The 16,577-nt window shown below is 42.3% G+C and overlaps 2 protein-coding genes across 3 annotated transcripts in view; one reads left to right on the top strand and one right to left on the bottom strand.

Annotated features, from left to right (window-relative positions):
* CMSS1 (cms1 ribosomal small subunit homolog) overlaps nt 1-16,577 on the top strand; it is a 398,466-nt gene that overhangs the window by 60,497 nt on the left and 321,392 nt on the right. The gene's annotated exons all lie outside the window — the stretch shown is intronic.
* The window catches only part of FILIP1L (filamin A interacting protein 1 like), a 319,879-nt gene that overhangs the window by 34,039 nt on the left and 269,263 nt on the right, over nt 1-16,577 (bottom strand). Inside the window, exon 1 of one of the 2 annotated variants that reach the window (XM_077294135.1) lies at nt 14,562-14,819. The exons of the other annotated variant lie outside the window; for it this stretch is intronic. The gene's annotated coding sequence lies outside the window, so the exon portion shown is untranslated. Of the gene's footprint in view, nt 1-14,561; nt 14,820-16,577 lie in introns of those variants that run through there. 2 annotated transcript variants of the gene reach the window in all.

The raw sequence follows: 16,577 nt of genomic DNA, 5'->3' as shown, positions 1-16,577 counted from the left end.
AGACTTCACTAGTCCGGCGTGGCCCCCACCCAGCTTCTCCCTGCCCCTTTCCAGTTGATTGATGGGTCTCTCCCATGTGTGTACAAACTTAGAGAGCAATGTCTCAATCACCTAAAGCTGTGCAGGTAGAAACCATCAAGGGGCGACATTGGACTAGTCACGAATCATGCAGCAAGGCTCGAATTCATGCAGGCTGCAGTTCGGACCGTATAAATAAAAAAAAGTGTTGGCCCCCCTTTGAAATTTTTCCAGAAAATGAGTTATTTCTCCAAGAAAATTATTGCAATTACATATGTTTATTTCCTTTGTGAAACAACACAAAAACATTGAGAAAAAAAAGCCAAATTGGACATAATTTTTCTCAAAACCTCAAAAATGGCCTGGACAAAATTGTTGGCACCCTCAACTTAATATTTGGTTGCGCACCCTTTGGAATAAATAACTGCAATCAATCACTTCCTGTAAGCATCAACAAGCTTCTTACACCTCTCAACTGGAATTTTGGGCCACTCTTCTTTTGCAAACTGCTCAAGGTCGCTTTCTCCCAGCAGCAATTTTAAGATCTCTCCACAGGTGTTCAATGGGATTTAGATCCAAACTTATAGCTGGCCACTTCAGAACTTTCCAGTGCTTTGCTTCCATGCATTTCTGGGTGCTTCTTGAAGTATGTTTGGGGTAATTGCCCTGCAAACCCAGCTTTCTACGTTGCGATTCAAAATCCTTTGGTAATCTTCAGATCATGATACTTTGCACATAGCAAAGTGCCAAAGACGACAAAACAACCCCAAAACATCTTTGAACCTCCACTATGTTTGACTGCAAGTGCTGTGTTCTTTTCTTTGTATGCCTTATTCTGTTTCGGTAAATGATAGAATCATGTGCTTTACCATAAAACTCTTATCTTGGTCTCATCTGTCCACAAGACTCTTTCCCAGAAGGATTTTGGCTTGCGTACATTTTAGCAAACTGCAGTCTAGCTTTATTTATATCTCTGTGTCAGAAGTGAGATCCTCCTGGGTCTCATTCCATAGCGTGTCATTTCATTCAAATATTGACTGATAATTCACTCTGACACTGATGCACCCTGAGCCTGCAGGACAGCTTGAGTTTCTTTGGAACTTGATTGGGGCTACTTATCCACCATTAGGACTATCCTGCGTTGCAGTATTTCATCTATTTTTCTCTGCCGTCCACGTCCAGGGAGATTAGCTACAGTGCCATGGGTTGTAAAGTTCTTGATTATGTTGTGCTCTATGGACAAAGGAACATCCACATGTCTGGAGATGGATGTGCACTATTGACAATGGAACATCAAGATCTCTGTAGATGGACTCATAACCTTGAGATTGTTGATATATAATTATAATAATTTTCTGGGAGAAATACATTTTCTGTAACAATTTCAAGCGTGCCAACACTTTCAGCTATGACGGTATTTTACATGTTTGAACTGCATATGTCAGTAGGTTAAAGGGATGATATGAGCACAAGTGGATGCACCAAAGGATTTATTTACTGGATATGCCAGTTAGTCCTCATTCAGACGCCTGTTTTTGGAAGGTTTGCACGCAAAAAGAAAACGGAATGTTGTTTATCAGTGTGTTAGTTACAATTTTCACCCAGTTTTTTATCAGTTTTTTTCTCCTACCCATTAAACAGTATAAAGTGAACAGTGTTAAGATTACATATATGTCTATTCTGTGTTGTTGTTTTTGGGACCAATAGATCCGTGTTTTGGATCAAAAACAATTTCTGGAAAAAGCCAGCATCACTGTTCTGGACGATTCGTGCATGAGAAAAGGACCACAGGCCAAGCATATCTCCACTATTAAACGCCAGTACAGAGTGGAATGAAGACAGTTGGTGTCATTCAATTTAACTTTTATGTGACCAGGGAGTGTAATAAGCTGATGAAGCCCAACGTTTCGAACCATGCAAAGGTGTTTTTGAAGGACATCTGTTGAAACTATCAAGAATACTACAAGTGCATCAGCAAAGTAAAAAATAGACAGCAATGTAGAGGAAAATGTAAAGAAGCATCAGAGATCGTGTACATATTTCTAAATGTACCATATGTTGAACACAGTAAAATGATAATATCAAATGCTCATTGGGATAACTAGAGAGACATGAAAAGCATATATGAGAAACGAAATACAAGGCGACAATAATCGTGACACCCACACAAGAGTCTCATTGTGAGAACGATCGCAAGGTATCACCTTATGGACAAAAAGTGTTTATAGGTACTTGGACGGGGAAACTCCAAAAATGTAATTGGATTGTTGGTCAGAAGAGTGGACCCTGTGTTATACAGACTAATATGTAATACATCGGGAATAGTGATCTCCTGGTATCAAAGAAGCAGATGAAGTGGAAGAAGAAAATACCAGAGAACGTGGGAGGAGAACATAAAGAAGGACTGAGAAAACCATAAAGGATAAAAAGTAAAAAATGAACCAGGAAATGAAGAAATGTAATTTGGAGAGTGCATATGAATGTGGGTAAGGTAATACATAGGATGACAGGCAAAGATGTGCATGTAATAGAGAAACCAAGGAGATAAAGAGCAACCTAAGTAGCTGCAGGATGGATGGACTAGTGAAATCCAGAACGAGTATGTACGGAGGATAGATGTGGTCTGCTTGAGAGCTAGAAGGTATATAAGCTTATCTTGATGGATAACGTTCTAAATTTGGTACTGTGCAATCAGAAGGCTGCAAAAAAGTCCTTCTGGAAAAAACTCCAAAAATTCACTAAAGGAGCGTTTCCTATAGTGGCTTACGTGAGAAAACTCGTTATTTTTGGCCTTCCTCCATGTGCACAAACCCTTCTGTTCAATCATTGGCTATGCTGGCCCTCTTTATGATAAATGGCCGTGGTTGACTTTGCCATACACATGTTTGTTCCAGAAGAGACAGGAACGAGCAGCTGCCTGGCCTCTTATCTGTGGGTTGTGGTAACTTCTGACTCCGAATTCTTTTTTTCTCCCCTCCGACTCCTTTATAAACTACTCCTGTCGTTGGCTTTTTACTTCATTATGTGTTGTGTATTAGCGCACCAGTGTATCAGTAATGCTACATTGTGAAATTATGTCAACTCCACAAATGCGTCCATGCTCACTCACACGCACCATACATATTCATACATCTGATCGTATTCTCCATAAATGCTATTTGTGTCTCAGACGCTCCCTGGAGGTACAAGCGCGGACCAGATGATGCTTTCCTGGTGAGCGGAGTTTTGCTTGCAGGCCAGATAATCTAATCCTACTTTTGATGGTGTCATGCAGATTCTGGTTTGGTGATGTCATGTCATTCTGATCCACATGTGGTATACAGCGATACATACGCCAGCGGACCACCTGCACTTCATCAGCCGTTCTCACATAGTGTGTGTCCTCATATTTGTTTAATCTGGAAATACCCAGAGTTGTAGCAGATAACCCTGCAGAGCTGGAAGCTTATTCCTTCAGCACGGAGCACTTAGCAGCACTGTCACTCATCAGATGGAAGCCGCACGCAGCGCGCTCTTACTGCTTTCCATATTCTGCACTTTATTTTATATACAGGCAATACTTCTAAGGCCTCATTCAGATACCCATTTTTTTCCTCTTTGCATACGGATTAATTTCTCTTGTCTCCATTTTTACCATTAGTGTGACATCCTTTAGGCCGCATGCACACATTGAGTATTTGTAGAATTTTTTTACCTCAGTATTTATAAGCCAAAACAATCCACCTCTTCTGCGTTTATCACCCACTCCTGGTTTTGGTTTACAAATACTGAGGTAAAAAACTCACCAAATGCTCCACGTGCGAATGTGGCCTCGACTCCCCCAGAAAAAAAAAAATACAGGTTTCTCCTCCTGATTAAATAGAAACAAACAGCACTTGAATGAGGCTTGAGGCCTTTTTTTTCATGGAAACATATGTATTGGCGAATTTAATCTGGGACTCAAAAAGCCAAAACCCAAACATGTCTCCAGTTTTGTTTTTTTTATTGTTTTTTTACTCCTGACTGGAGTAACATCTCTGGCGGAGGCGCACATATGTTGCACCTAATTCATTTAGTGGCGCGTGCCTCTAATGATTTAGACACATCTGAATCCTACGTGCCCACCTACATATCGGACTGTTGTTTAAGGGTCAGCCCCTGTTAATATGTTTTCCATAGATATACCTTGACGGCCTATCCTCTGGGTTTGGCTACAAGTATGTATGTTCTCAGTGCGAGTATGGCACCCATAGCCCCTCACAGGTCAGGAAATAATGGATTTGGGAGCTTCTTTACATCTATTCAGACATGGCAACTTGCCCCACTTGTGCCTAGTACTGCCACTGCTCCCTATTCACTGAAGGTGCCGAGGCCGTGGGTTTTCTTGAAGCCCATACATGAATTAGCCTGAACTGCAGTACTACGTACAGCCCTGAATTTTAACAACTCGCTCTCACTAGATAAGCCTTTAAATGTATATTCCCGTCTTCATAAATGTATACCGTCAAATAATGCTTCAAAATATAAGCAATTTTGAAATTTACCGCTTATTAAAATTTTCAGCCCTTCTAGAGATATTAACATTATTCGTTTACTTAGGCCTCTTTCACATTTCCGTCGGTACGGGCCCGTCGCAATGCGTCGGGCCGACGTACCGACGGACGTTGTGAATTTGTTGAACGATGTGGGCAGCGGATGCAGTTTTTCGATGAATCCGCTGCCCATTCTGCAGTCTGGGAGGAGGGGGCGGAGTTCCGGCCGCGCATGCGCAATCGAAAATGGCGGACGCGACGCACAGAAAAAGTTACATTGAACTTTTTTTTGTGCCGACGGTCCGCCAAAACACAACGGATCCGTCGCACGACGGACGCGACGTGTGGCAATCCGTTGCTAATACAAGTTTATGGGCAAAAAACGCGTCCTGCGAGCACATTTGCAGGATACGTTTTTTCCCCTAAACGACGGATTGCGACGAATTAAAAAAGAGCCTTACAGCTCGTTGCCTCAGATACTGACCACTGCTGCTTGACAGCAGAGCATGCATAGTGTTTACAAGCTCTCTTCTATTAAGCTTGAAAGCACTGTATTACAGCTAAATCCTGGCCAGCTTCAGCACAGTGCTTACAAGCTGGTTAGCAGCAGTGGTCGGTTTCCTAGGCAACAAGCTGAAAGGAAAACTGTTAATGTCTCAAGAACGGCTGCAACTTTTAATAAGCAGTAAACTGCAAAATCTTTGCAAAAAAATTTTTTGTAAGCAATAACTGACTATCCATCTAGGACGATGGGACTAACCCTTTAAGGGGTTATAGATCACCATAGCTTCATTAATATCTCATCACATTGTATACTCCTGTAATAACCCTTTAGGCCACGTTCACATGTTCAGTATTTGGTCAGTATTTTACCTCAGTATTTGTAAGCCAAAACAACAATCAGAGGAAAAGCATAATAGAAATACGTCACCACTTCTATATTGATCACCCACTCACGGTTTTGGCTTACAAATACTGATGTGAAAAACTCGCCAAATACTCAAGGTGTGAACGTGGTCTTAAAGAGGATTTGTTTCAGTGGTGCTTCTGGTCATGATGTGGCACCTCCTGGGTCTGCTGTGGGTTGACGTCTAGTGATTCAGTCCTTCAAAAACTTCAAACAAATAGCTTTTATGTCTGTCTCAGATATTGCTCGTTTACCATACACAGACGCTAAAGTAATAATCATCCTATTAGAAAATGACAGTCGTTAGCTACAGACTACAAAACAGGCCTTGGCTGTAAATCCCTAGTCTCCAGCCTTTCCCAAGATGTCAGAAGGGACAGCTCTTCATAATTAATGGGGTTGTTGGAGTAAGACATCTAGTAGATAGGTGATAATCTTAGATTGATGGAATTGCCCAGTAAAGGGTATGTGCACACTGCGTTTCTTGAGGAGTTTTTGGAGCGGAAACCGTTCAAATCCTTCTCAAAAATCACAAAGCTCCTCAAAAGCTTGGCATTTCTGCTGCATTTTTTTTTTTTTACATTTGTTTTTACCTCATTTTTGATGCTGCATTTTTTTTGTCTCTTGGTGTCATGCTTTATATAAATCTACTTTCTTTTGATACTTGCTGCCATTTGGTTTGATTACTAATGCAGTCATGTGCAGATTACAGGTGTTTTTAGCACGTGTTTGCAGCAGAAAAGCACTATAAACTCGTGTGTTTGAGGAAATTTACAGATAAAACCGCACGTCAATTTACGCCGCTTAAAAATAAGTGCAGTGGGCAGGAGATGTCTATAAATCCCATCCACTTTGCTGGAACGGTAAGACGCTGCTTTTTTTGCACGTGAAAATACACAGCCTAAAAAACTCATGGTGGGAACATAACCATAGTCATTTACTAATTGTTATGAAGGTAAACTCACGTTTTCATTTATTGTCGTTCCCAACTATCGATGAGGGCGGCTTCATGTTCTCACTTGTACATGGTGAAATAATTGGCATCGTTCTCAGACCTGGCATGGCCACTGGCTGCTTGTCGTGTCGAGAACTTGGTACATTGTATGTCTGACATCTTGGCAGCACATTATGAACACTTATCAAATACTAAGAAGTCAGGGTAGAACACCTTTCAGAGGCAGGTGTACAGGCACGCATCGATTGAACTTTTCTCCGAAGGTGAAAAGTGCAGTTCCCATGTCTGACTCTTCTGATTATCAGACTATGCTGTCGCCTGCGCAGCTTGATGGTGCGTGTTTTTATACTGAGGCCTAGAAGCAAAGGACACAGGTGTCAACATTGTTAGGCCTTGTTCACACCATGTTAGTGATGTGCACTTAGACTCAGGGCAGTGTTCCCCAACTCCGGTCCTCAAGAGCCACCAACAGGTCATGTTTTCAGGATTTCCATAGTAATGCACAGGTGATATTTGCATCACCTGGACAGGCAAGCATTCAATCACCTGTGCAATACCAAGGAAATCCTGAAAACATGACCTGTTGGTGGCTCTTGAGGACCGGAGTTGGGGAGCTCTAAGCCTTAGAGCATACGCACCTGATGTACAGGCAAAATAAAATGTCCTTTTGGCTTCTGTTGGATTGGCATGTGCCAATATGCTTAAAGGGGTTGTGCGTTACATTAAAGCATTCTAAATGGACCAGCTGAAACAGGAATTAGAAAAAAAAAATCAATATATGACTACCGGACTTGTGACGATACTCCGCATTCTACACTGTGCTCCCTGACCGTCTCTTGGCTTCTTTTTCTGGTGGAGGCGTCATGTAACCAATCAGCTAACCTGATCAGGTGCGACTGGATGAAAGTCTCTTCTCAGGCCACTTCTACAACCTGTGATCTGTTCTGAGAGCCTTGCAGATTTTATTCTCCTGTATGTGGCCATCGTTGGTCGCTGTGACTTGTAGAATAGTGGCCAGATTCTCAGGTACAGCACATTTCGGCTGGAGCTACTAGACAACTTTGACATAAATCACGTGTCCAAAAATCCGCACGTGCTGCTACATAGTAGTGTCATGCAAGTGAATGGACTTGCTTTGTAACCTACAGAGTGGTGAGACGAGTAAGTTGCAAAGAACCCAACTGGTCCTGACCTTTTTTGCCACTTGCTGTCTGCTGATGTGACAATGCAACACCATACACCTGTATTACGACACCACGTAGGGGCATAGAGCGATCTTCGGCCACTTCACCTGTATTGTGACCAAAGTCGCCGTTTAGCCTCCAATAGTCCTGGAGAAATCTCCCAATATATTACATTTCCTGCTAGACCCAAAAGGAACCCAAGCTTCCTGCCTTATACGTATCTGCAGTCTGCAATGTCCTGCTTGCACTGGTGGAGCATGGAGTGCCTTTACTTCTAAATGGGAACCTTTGAAATAAGTGATTCACGTGATCTTTACCTACTATATTCTTCTAACAAAGCCTCCGAGGTCTAATGGTCCTGCTCTTCAGATGAAGTTCTGCAATTCTACAAGTTGGGGCCTTGGGGACCTATTTGATCTGCATAAAAAGTTGAGCAACTTTAATACATCCTAAAACTTATGTTGTTGATTTATTGAATGTAATGCCTGTATTGTATTTTAGAGCTGCAGTCATAATTTTAAGTAAGCTTCAGAGCTGAAATCTCTGCATTTCTTACAGGCTTTGTGCCTGCAGTTTGCTTTGGAGATTAGCATTGATGTGTCATAATAACAGGCAATGTAAGCGGGAAATCCCTAACTCTAACACTACATTATAGGAGCTTTGCTAAGGCAAGGTGCTAAAGATGTTTCTGATCATGTGATCATTGGTGCTTTCCAATGACGAATAACAGAACTGGGAATGAAAGGGGCGTCCTCATGTTCTCTGTTTAGGAGTGCTGCTTTCCTCTGCCTCCCAGGTTCCTTATGAGTGACAGCGTGATCGCATTGCTGCTGGCCCAAACTGTGCGCTGTATGATGCTACAAGCAGAGGCAGAAAATTGGGGTGTGCAATAGGTCTGACGCTGGCTGAATCCAGTGACCCAGCCAGCTTCAGAGCAGCGCTCCTTGCATAGGAAACTCGCCACTGGTCAGGTGGCTGGTAATTTAGGCAACAAGCTGTAAACTATGGATTTAAAATTCCTGTTCCTATAATTTTAAACCTAGAGATTTGCAAATTTATTCATTTTTTTTTTTAGAACATGCACTTTGCAAAGAATATATCACATCGGCTCACTCTGTTCAATCTAATAAGGGTGCTCGGACAGATACCACGGGCCGGCGCCCGGGTAAAAATGATCAGATCGAAGGCAGAAAAACATCCAGCAATCACAATAGAAAAAATATCAAATGGGGAAAAAATAAAAACAAACACACTAGGCCCACGAGTTTGAGCACTAAGGCTCTTAATTATTATTAGATTTTCAGGATTAAGATCCTTTAGTGCTCAAAACGCGTAGGCCCTAAAGTGCTTTATTTTAATTTTTTCCTTTTTATTTAAATATTTTATTAGTTGCTAATAAATAGTGTTTTTATGGTCTTTTCCATTGCTGCCTTCTACCTGATCACTTTGCAGTTTCACTCATTTAATAAGATGAGATAACGATAACTATACATGGTATAGGAGCTGTGAAATGGTGCTCCGAGGTGGGCACTGTTCCCAGACGGCTGAGTATGATGAGTATTTGTTATATTTCCCGGCTGATGCTTGTCTCGTATATGCTGTGTGACATTGCTGTGAATCAGTCATGTTACACGGTACTAATTCCGAGAGGCCTTATAGGGATAAAACGTTACCAGGAACTTCCCCAAGGGATGCATTCCGCTACTAACTTATTTTTTTAGTGTTTTTTAAGTAATTTCTGGACATATTCTGCTCGGCCCAAACCGACTGTACATGGGAATTGTGGAAGTACAAATTAGAAAGTGTTTTCCTCTGTAAAGTTCTTGCCAGACCATCTGAACTGCAGCTGGTAGGGCTTTGAGGGATGTTCTGATACTCTGCCGGCTGGCGGACTCTGATTTCTGGTACACATCATCTCTAGGGAATTGGAGCAGCAAATAAGGATTTTTTTTTTCTTTCTTTTTAACTCTGCTTTAACAATTGCTTTAATCCGCTTCATTGGAAACCGTTCCTTTTAGTACAGTGACATGGTACATGAGCAGACAAGGTTGGTGAGTCTTTTCGCTATCTTCTATGCAAAAATATAGAAAGGAGGCAAGAGAGAAAACACTACACCAATGGCTACTAGCTAGGACCAGAGGATATTACTGGATATACTTTATTTTCTTTAGCTATAGTTTAATGAATAAGACGAATGTAGCAAAAAATTATTGGGGAACTCCGCAAGCAAGTAATGCTTTGGGGGTAAGACGGAACGCACACTATAGGGAATGATTGAGTGTGCTTACATTTAAAATTAAAGGGTTAATCCCATCTTCATAGATGGATATTGTCAGATAGTGATTGTGAATACAAGCATTTTTGTAATTTAGTACTTATTAAAATTTGCATCCTTTCTTGAGCCATTAACACTTTTTATTTATAACTTGTTGCCTAGGAGACCGACCACTGCTTTTGTCTAGCTTGCAAGCACTGCAATAAAGCTGACCAGGATTAGGAGACAACAGCGAGCTCCAATCATACTAGCCAGCTTCAAAACAGTGCTTACTAGCTCAATAAAAAAGAGCTTGTTAGCGCTGCACATGTTCTATTGGCGGCAGCAGTGGTCGGTCTCCAAGGCAACCATCTGAAAAGTGTTGTTCTATCAAGAACGGCTGAATGCTTGCAAACTTGCTTGTATTTTCAAGCATGATCCGACGATATCATCTATGAAGATGGGAGCAGCCCTTTAAATGAGGACCTGTTAAAAGTGGCCAGTTTTTGCTCTTCCTTTGTTCCCGCTTCTTTTCTGACCATTCGACTTTTTTTTCTTTTTTAGAATCCACCATTCAGCTCCAGAGATCTGGGCTTTTTTTAATTTAGTGCTAATATTTATGGTCTTTATAAGGGGGTGTGGCTTACAGGCTAATTATGCAGAACAGCCCAAAGACACGCCCTCGGTGAATCTTTTAAGCCACGCCTCATTCATAAAGGCCATAAAAAGTGGTACTAAGTAAAAAGGCCCATATCTCTGGAACCGTAGGTCGGATTTAAAAAATGAAAAAAGTGGAATACTCCGGGGAGAACCTGGAATAAAATAAAGGCAAAAACCTGTCTACTTTTATCCTAATGACATATCCACTTTAAGCAATGTTGGCTATAGTATAATGATTGCAAGGGGTAACTGCATAACTGGCAACTCCGCCACATAAAGTCACTATCGCCATCTCTTCTGCTTGTGGAGAAAGTCCCTAACCATGTCGGACTCTAGAGATTTACTACTCCCTGTCCAGCAGTCCTTGTTTTTAGCAGCCTGTATTCTGTGAATACATTGCTAGCGCCGGCTGTCATCATCCTTTTTTATAGACCTGTGCTGACAAATGAAGCAGCGTCCCATAGACCCCAGCTTGTCTGTGTGGGGTTGGCTTGCTGAAAGGAAAGTCGATTGGAAGCTTCACCGATGCAGGAACTGAAGCGTGGGAGCACATTCCCTGTTTTGCACGGATAATATGCAGTCGCTGCATCCACAAAGGATTAATATTAAACATCCCCCGTATGATTAAAGTCCCATTAAATCGCGCTCTTTGCAGACGGCAGCAATATTCTGTGCTGACGCCATAGCATCGTACGCAGGTTTACAGCATGTCACTCGCTAGGTGTTCTACATCTACAAGATAATGCATGTCTCATCCGTAGTCGTAACCTAGGGTGTGCGATGAGATCTGCGTGCTGACACTTGTAGTCCTACAAGTGGGGAGCTGCAGGCTGCGCGCCATTCACGCACGTCATCTTATCGATACCAAACATATGGCTTCATGCAAGTGACTATATAAACCAGGGGCCTCAGATCCAAGAGAAATAAATCATTGAAGCCTAAAGTATGGAAGCAAGGCACGGTTCTGTACACTGCCATGCATATGGAGACTTAGGCTGTGTTCACATCTGTGTTGGAGGCTGTGTTCACCAAAAATGCTGTAGAAGTTTCTGCACCATTTCTGCATCTCTTGGCAGGAAAATAGAATCAATTTTTTTTTTTTACTTAGCAAAAACGCTGAAAGAATTGACATCCTGCAGAAATTAATCTGCAATTCACAAATAAGCAACGCGTGCATAATACTTCAGGATTCTCATTCACTTTGCTGGCATCAGGAAACCATGCAGGTTTTTGTGACAAATCTGCACTGGAAAAAAAAAACGCAGCAAATTGCAATGTGTGCACACAGCCTAAAAAGGAACTTTAACGGACCCCAAAATAGTTAGTGGTGGGCTTCATTGTACTAATTCTGGCTCTGCAATTTAAATTATTTTTTGTTTTGTGACTCCCACAAGGGCTGCCGAGCGGCGTACCCCATTTTATTATCATCTGGGATTACAGAAATCCTGGCATGTTCGAATTCTGACCCCCCACAGTATCTTACATCTTGTTACACGCTTACACGCCATTTCTTCTGATTATGCCATAACTGTTTCCCATGTCCCCCGCATGGAAGCAACGAGGAATTCTACCTCCTCGCTGCCGCCCAGCTCTGTTATTGGAACAGTCCTTCTTATTTTCTAGTTATTATACCAAGGAATTGCTATATAAGCAGTTGCCTATCCTCCACATGCTGTACAGGTTCATACACTCCTACCCTTGGCATACATAAACCAATGCAATCAGAAAATGAGCCATTTTGCCTCTTTTTAGGTATATTCACACGGATTTTCCGCTTTTCAGTAGCAACAAAGTAGATTACGCTTGATTAAATCTCGCTGATCCGGTTCATAAAGCACTGCTGGATTTGCGTGATCATTGAATTGTGAAGGAACTTTAAATCTGCCACATCTCAATTAGGGAAAAATATGCTGAAAATCAGCAAAGCGCGCAGATTTTGCTGCAGATTTTGCTGCAGATTTTTACTGCTGCAATTCACATTCGATGGTTTTCCTACATGAGACTCATTCACTCATTTTTCAGCCCTCCTGTAATTGCCCTTTCTACAGTTCTCTCCTAAATTGGAAAAAACTAAATAAATAAATAAATCATGGTATTCTCCATTGGATGCCAGAAGCATGGACGTATTCTTTCTGGCACGGCCCCCGGCAGAGCATGGTATGGCTCTGTACACCGCCATGTGTATGGCATCTGTGTTGGACGCTTTGGTGCATATTCCATCGAAAATGATGGAGACCTTAATGAAGACCTGACGTACCCCAATACAGTCAATGGGGTCTGTCAGGCTCCACTGATTTCTATTGTGCACATTCCGGCATTGCTGTAATATTAGTTTTTTGTTGTTTGCTTCTTGATCATGCCAAATAGAGATACCCAGGAATTGCCAACTTTCAAGCTTGCTGAAACTTCTAGTTCCACGACAGCTGAAGAGTGGCATATATGCCATTTTAGCAGCACTACACCAATGCAATGCAGAGGGTGACATTCACTACAAATCTGCAACAACTCGTTTGGTTTCATCACGGTTGGACGTACCCTATGGCTCGGGTACTCTATGGCTCGGGTACCCTATGGCTCACAAGTTTTCCTACATGACTCATTGACCCATTTCTCAGCCCTATAATTACCCTTCCTATTGCGCTGTCCTTTAATTAGCGGCTTCTCCCTGCAGTCCCTCCTCTATTAATGACATTTTCTGTCTCATCCCCATTCTGAGTTTTTTTTCTCCTCAATCCTTCCTGATTTTTCTCCCATTTTACCAGTGGCAGATCTGCGCTTTACACCAGCCTGCGGTCAGTCTGTTCGTCCAGTGTTTGTTTAGTCTGGTGAAGAACAATAGATGGGAGAAGCGCGTCCCCTTACGTCTCAGTCCCCGCAGATCGCGCTTGTAATGCTTCGCTAACGTCATCCACATCCCTGCTATTTCTTCTATAATTCCATTATTACCAGAACCCCCTTTTTATTTGTTTTCCTAATTCGCTGCACATGGTGCGGGAAGGAATCTGAACTTTGGAGAAGTTCTGACCTTCTTTACCGACATAGCGAGACCTTTACAAGTGACACACTCGGATTTTTTTTGGGATGGGGGGGGGGTTAACCATCATTTAGCTTAAAAACATGTGAGTGAAGAATGCTGCAGAATCCCCAGCGGAGCATCATGTCTATTACTGCAGACACGGGGCAGGCTACTCGCTGCCCCCATTGCTGGACCCTCGCACCTATAGATGCTTTTATACCGTCCTCCCGTCTGATCATCTGCATCGCTAAAATGGGGTAATAATAAGGGAAATTTCCGGATGGGACACTATTTGTCCAGCATCTTGCTCTGAAACAACACCTAACATCCGCAAAATAAAACAAACCTCTCATTGCAACTGCCAGGCAATTTTTTGGACATAGCAAAGCTAGGTTTGTAACTTAGCACAACTCCTTGCGATGTCATATTTGGTTTTCTGTGGTTTTACAACAGCAGTAAAGATGACCCTGCTCCTTTTATCTAAATTCGGGAAGTTTTCAGCACAGAGTTGAAGTATAGCTGTGCCTTATTTATATGTTACTGCTGTGCGGATGCAGCAGAGCTGAGTTTGTAATATACACTATTATATTACGGTACTACAGTACGACTACGGTATATACAATTTTGCAGATACCTGCTATATTATCTATTACCCCCGTAGCTAAATGACAAAGTCAGCTCTGCTACATCTGTACCTGACATAGGCAGGATGATTGCAGTAGAAAAAAAAAAAAAAAGCCACTTTCTCTGACTTCTTCAGTAGCGCACATGTCCCTGTCCAGGTGTTCGTGAAGAATTACGTGTGGCATACAGGTGTAGCAGAGCTGAAGTTGTCATATTGCAGTGTAAAGTTGTCATATTGCAGTGCACAGTGTAAAGCAATTCTTAAAAAACAGAAAAAAATACTACACCGTGCCAAATGACAAACTCGGCACTGCTACGTACAAAGTTTTTAAAAGTTTGTTCATAGTTCTTCTAATGGAGGCAGAGAGCGCAGTGCAGGAAAATGCAAGCTGGGGAGTAGTAAAGTGAGCTGTCCAGGCTGCCTACTCTTACCTGGGGTTGTACAGCTGCACAGTATGGCCACAGCTGCTGCGGTCCCATAAAGGGATGGACTTCTCGGAGAGGCAGTTTTCTCCCAGGCATGAGATGTGAGCATTCCAATGGAAAAGGCAAACAATGAAAGATACTCTCAGCTTGTCCCAAGCCTATAGAGCCTGACGTCATGGGCCGGCCCTATAAGGGTCTGTGCTGTACAGGCACACCACTGCCGCCGACGCTGTCTGACTAGTGCACCCTAATGCACGCCAGAAGTTTTAGAAAGTTTATTAATGTGTTCTGGCTCCAGCTGAAGTTCAATCCTGTGTGAAGTATTTCATTTGTCTCCGCCATTCAGGGCTGAACAAGAATGTGCGGAAGGCTTGACTTCCAGAAACTCCCGTCTACTCGCTGATAATAAAGTCATTGGGAGTTATTAGTCCTATTACTAATCCCAGAAAGTCCTATCCAGGGCCGCGCAATGATTTCAGCTTTCTCTACTGATGGAAAAAAAACAAAAACTTTCTTAACTTTCTCGTATAGGAAAAGTTTGGGCAGCTTCTCCGTAAAGGATGTGGATTTAAGCTGTGACTTTGTGTTTCTGTGGAGGGGGCTCTCGGGGGGATAGTATTTTATTTCCTGATGATGTAACTACACAACAATTCTTCGTGCGATGATGGGAAGGCCAGATGAAGTCCATTGCTCTTTTGTTAAAACATTTCAGCTTTTCTTGTTTCTTTCGCCGATTTCATGCAAAATGGTGAAAGACTGTTCTGCCTCGTTTATCACTTTTGCAAAATTTTTGAAAGTGAAAAAATAAATAAAATAAATGTGGGTTTTTAGCTGCTGCTGTAGATATAGGATCACCCGTGAGGGTTAGTTATTACAGTCATCAACCTTTCTTACCGTGAGAGCCACATCCAGACTGAGAAATGGTCGCCAGCTAAAGTAATCTGAGAAGTCCTGTTGGGGCCCATTTAAATTGGCCACTTGTAAAGTAATGATGCTGCAAGTGCCTCCTTATAGCGTACTTATACCCCAAGTGCCCCCTTATCAAGATGTAATACCCTCAATGCCTCCTTATAGCGTACTTATACCCAAAGTGCCCCCTTATCAAGATGTAATACCCTCAGCGCCTCCTTATAAAGTACTTATACCCCAAGTGCCCCCTTATCAAGATGTAATACCCTCAATGCCTCCTTATAGCGTACTTATACCCAAAGTGCCCCCTTATCAAGATGTAATACCCTCAATGCCTCCTTATAGCGTACTTATACCCCAAGTGCCCCCTTATCAAGATGTAATACCCTCAGCGCCTCCTTATAACATACTTATATCTCAAGTGCCCCCTTATCAAGATGTAATACCCTCATTGCCTCCTTATAACGTACTTATCTCAAGTGCCCCCTTATCAAGATGTAATACCCTCATTGCCTCCTTATAACGTACTTATACCCCAAGTGCCCCCTTATCAAGATGTAATACCCTCAATGTCTCCTTATAACGTACTTATACCCCAAGTGCCTCCTTATAAAGCCGTAATACCCTCAATGCCTCCTTATAACGTACTTATACCCCAAGTGCCCCCTTATCAAGATGTAATACCCTCAATGCCTCCTTATGACATACTTATACCTCAAGTGCCCCCTTATCAAGATGTAATACCCTCAATGCCTCCTTATAACGTACTTATACCCCAAGTGCCCCCTTATCAAGATGTAATACCCTCAGCGCCTCCTTATAACATACTTATATCTCAAGTGCCCCTTTATCAAGATGTAATACCCTCAATGCCTCCTTATAACGTACTTATCTCAAGTGCCCCCTTATCAAGATGTAATACCCTCAGCGCCTCCTTATAACGTACTTATACCTCAAGTGCCCCCTTATCAAGATGTAATACCCTCAATGCCTCCTTATAACGTACTTAAACCCCAAGTGCCCCCTTATCAAGATGTAATACCCTCAGCGCCTCCTTATAACATACTTATATCTCAAGTGCCCCTTTATCAAGATGTAATACCCTCAATGCCT

Source organism: Ranitomeya variabilis, chromosome 3 (assembly GCF_051348905.1).
Source record: "Ranitomeya variabilis isolate aRanVar5 chromosome 3, aRanVar5.hap1, whole genome shotgun sequence".
Lineage (NCBI taxonomy): Eukaryota > Metazoa > Chordata > Amphibia > Anura > Dendrobatidae > Ranitomeya > Ranitomeya variabilis.
This window is presented reverse-complemented; position numbering and strand designations above follow the sequence as displayed.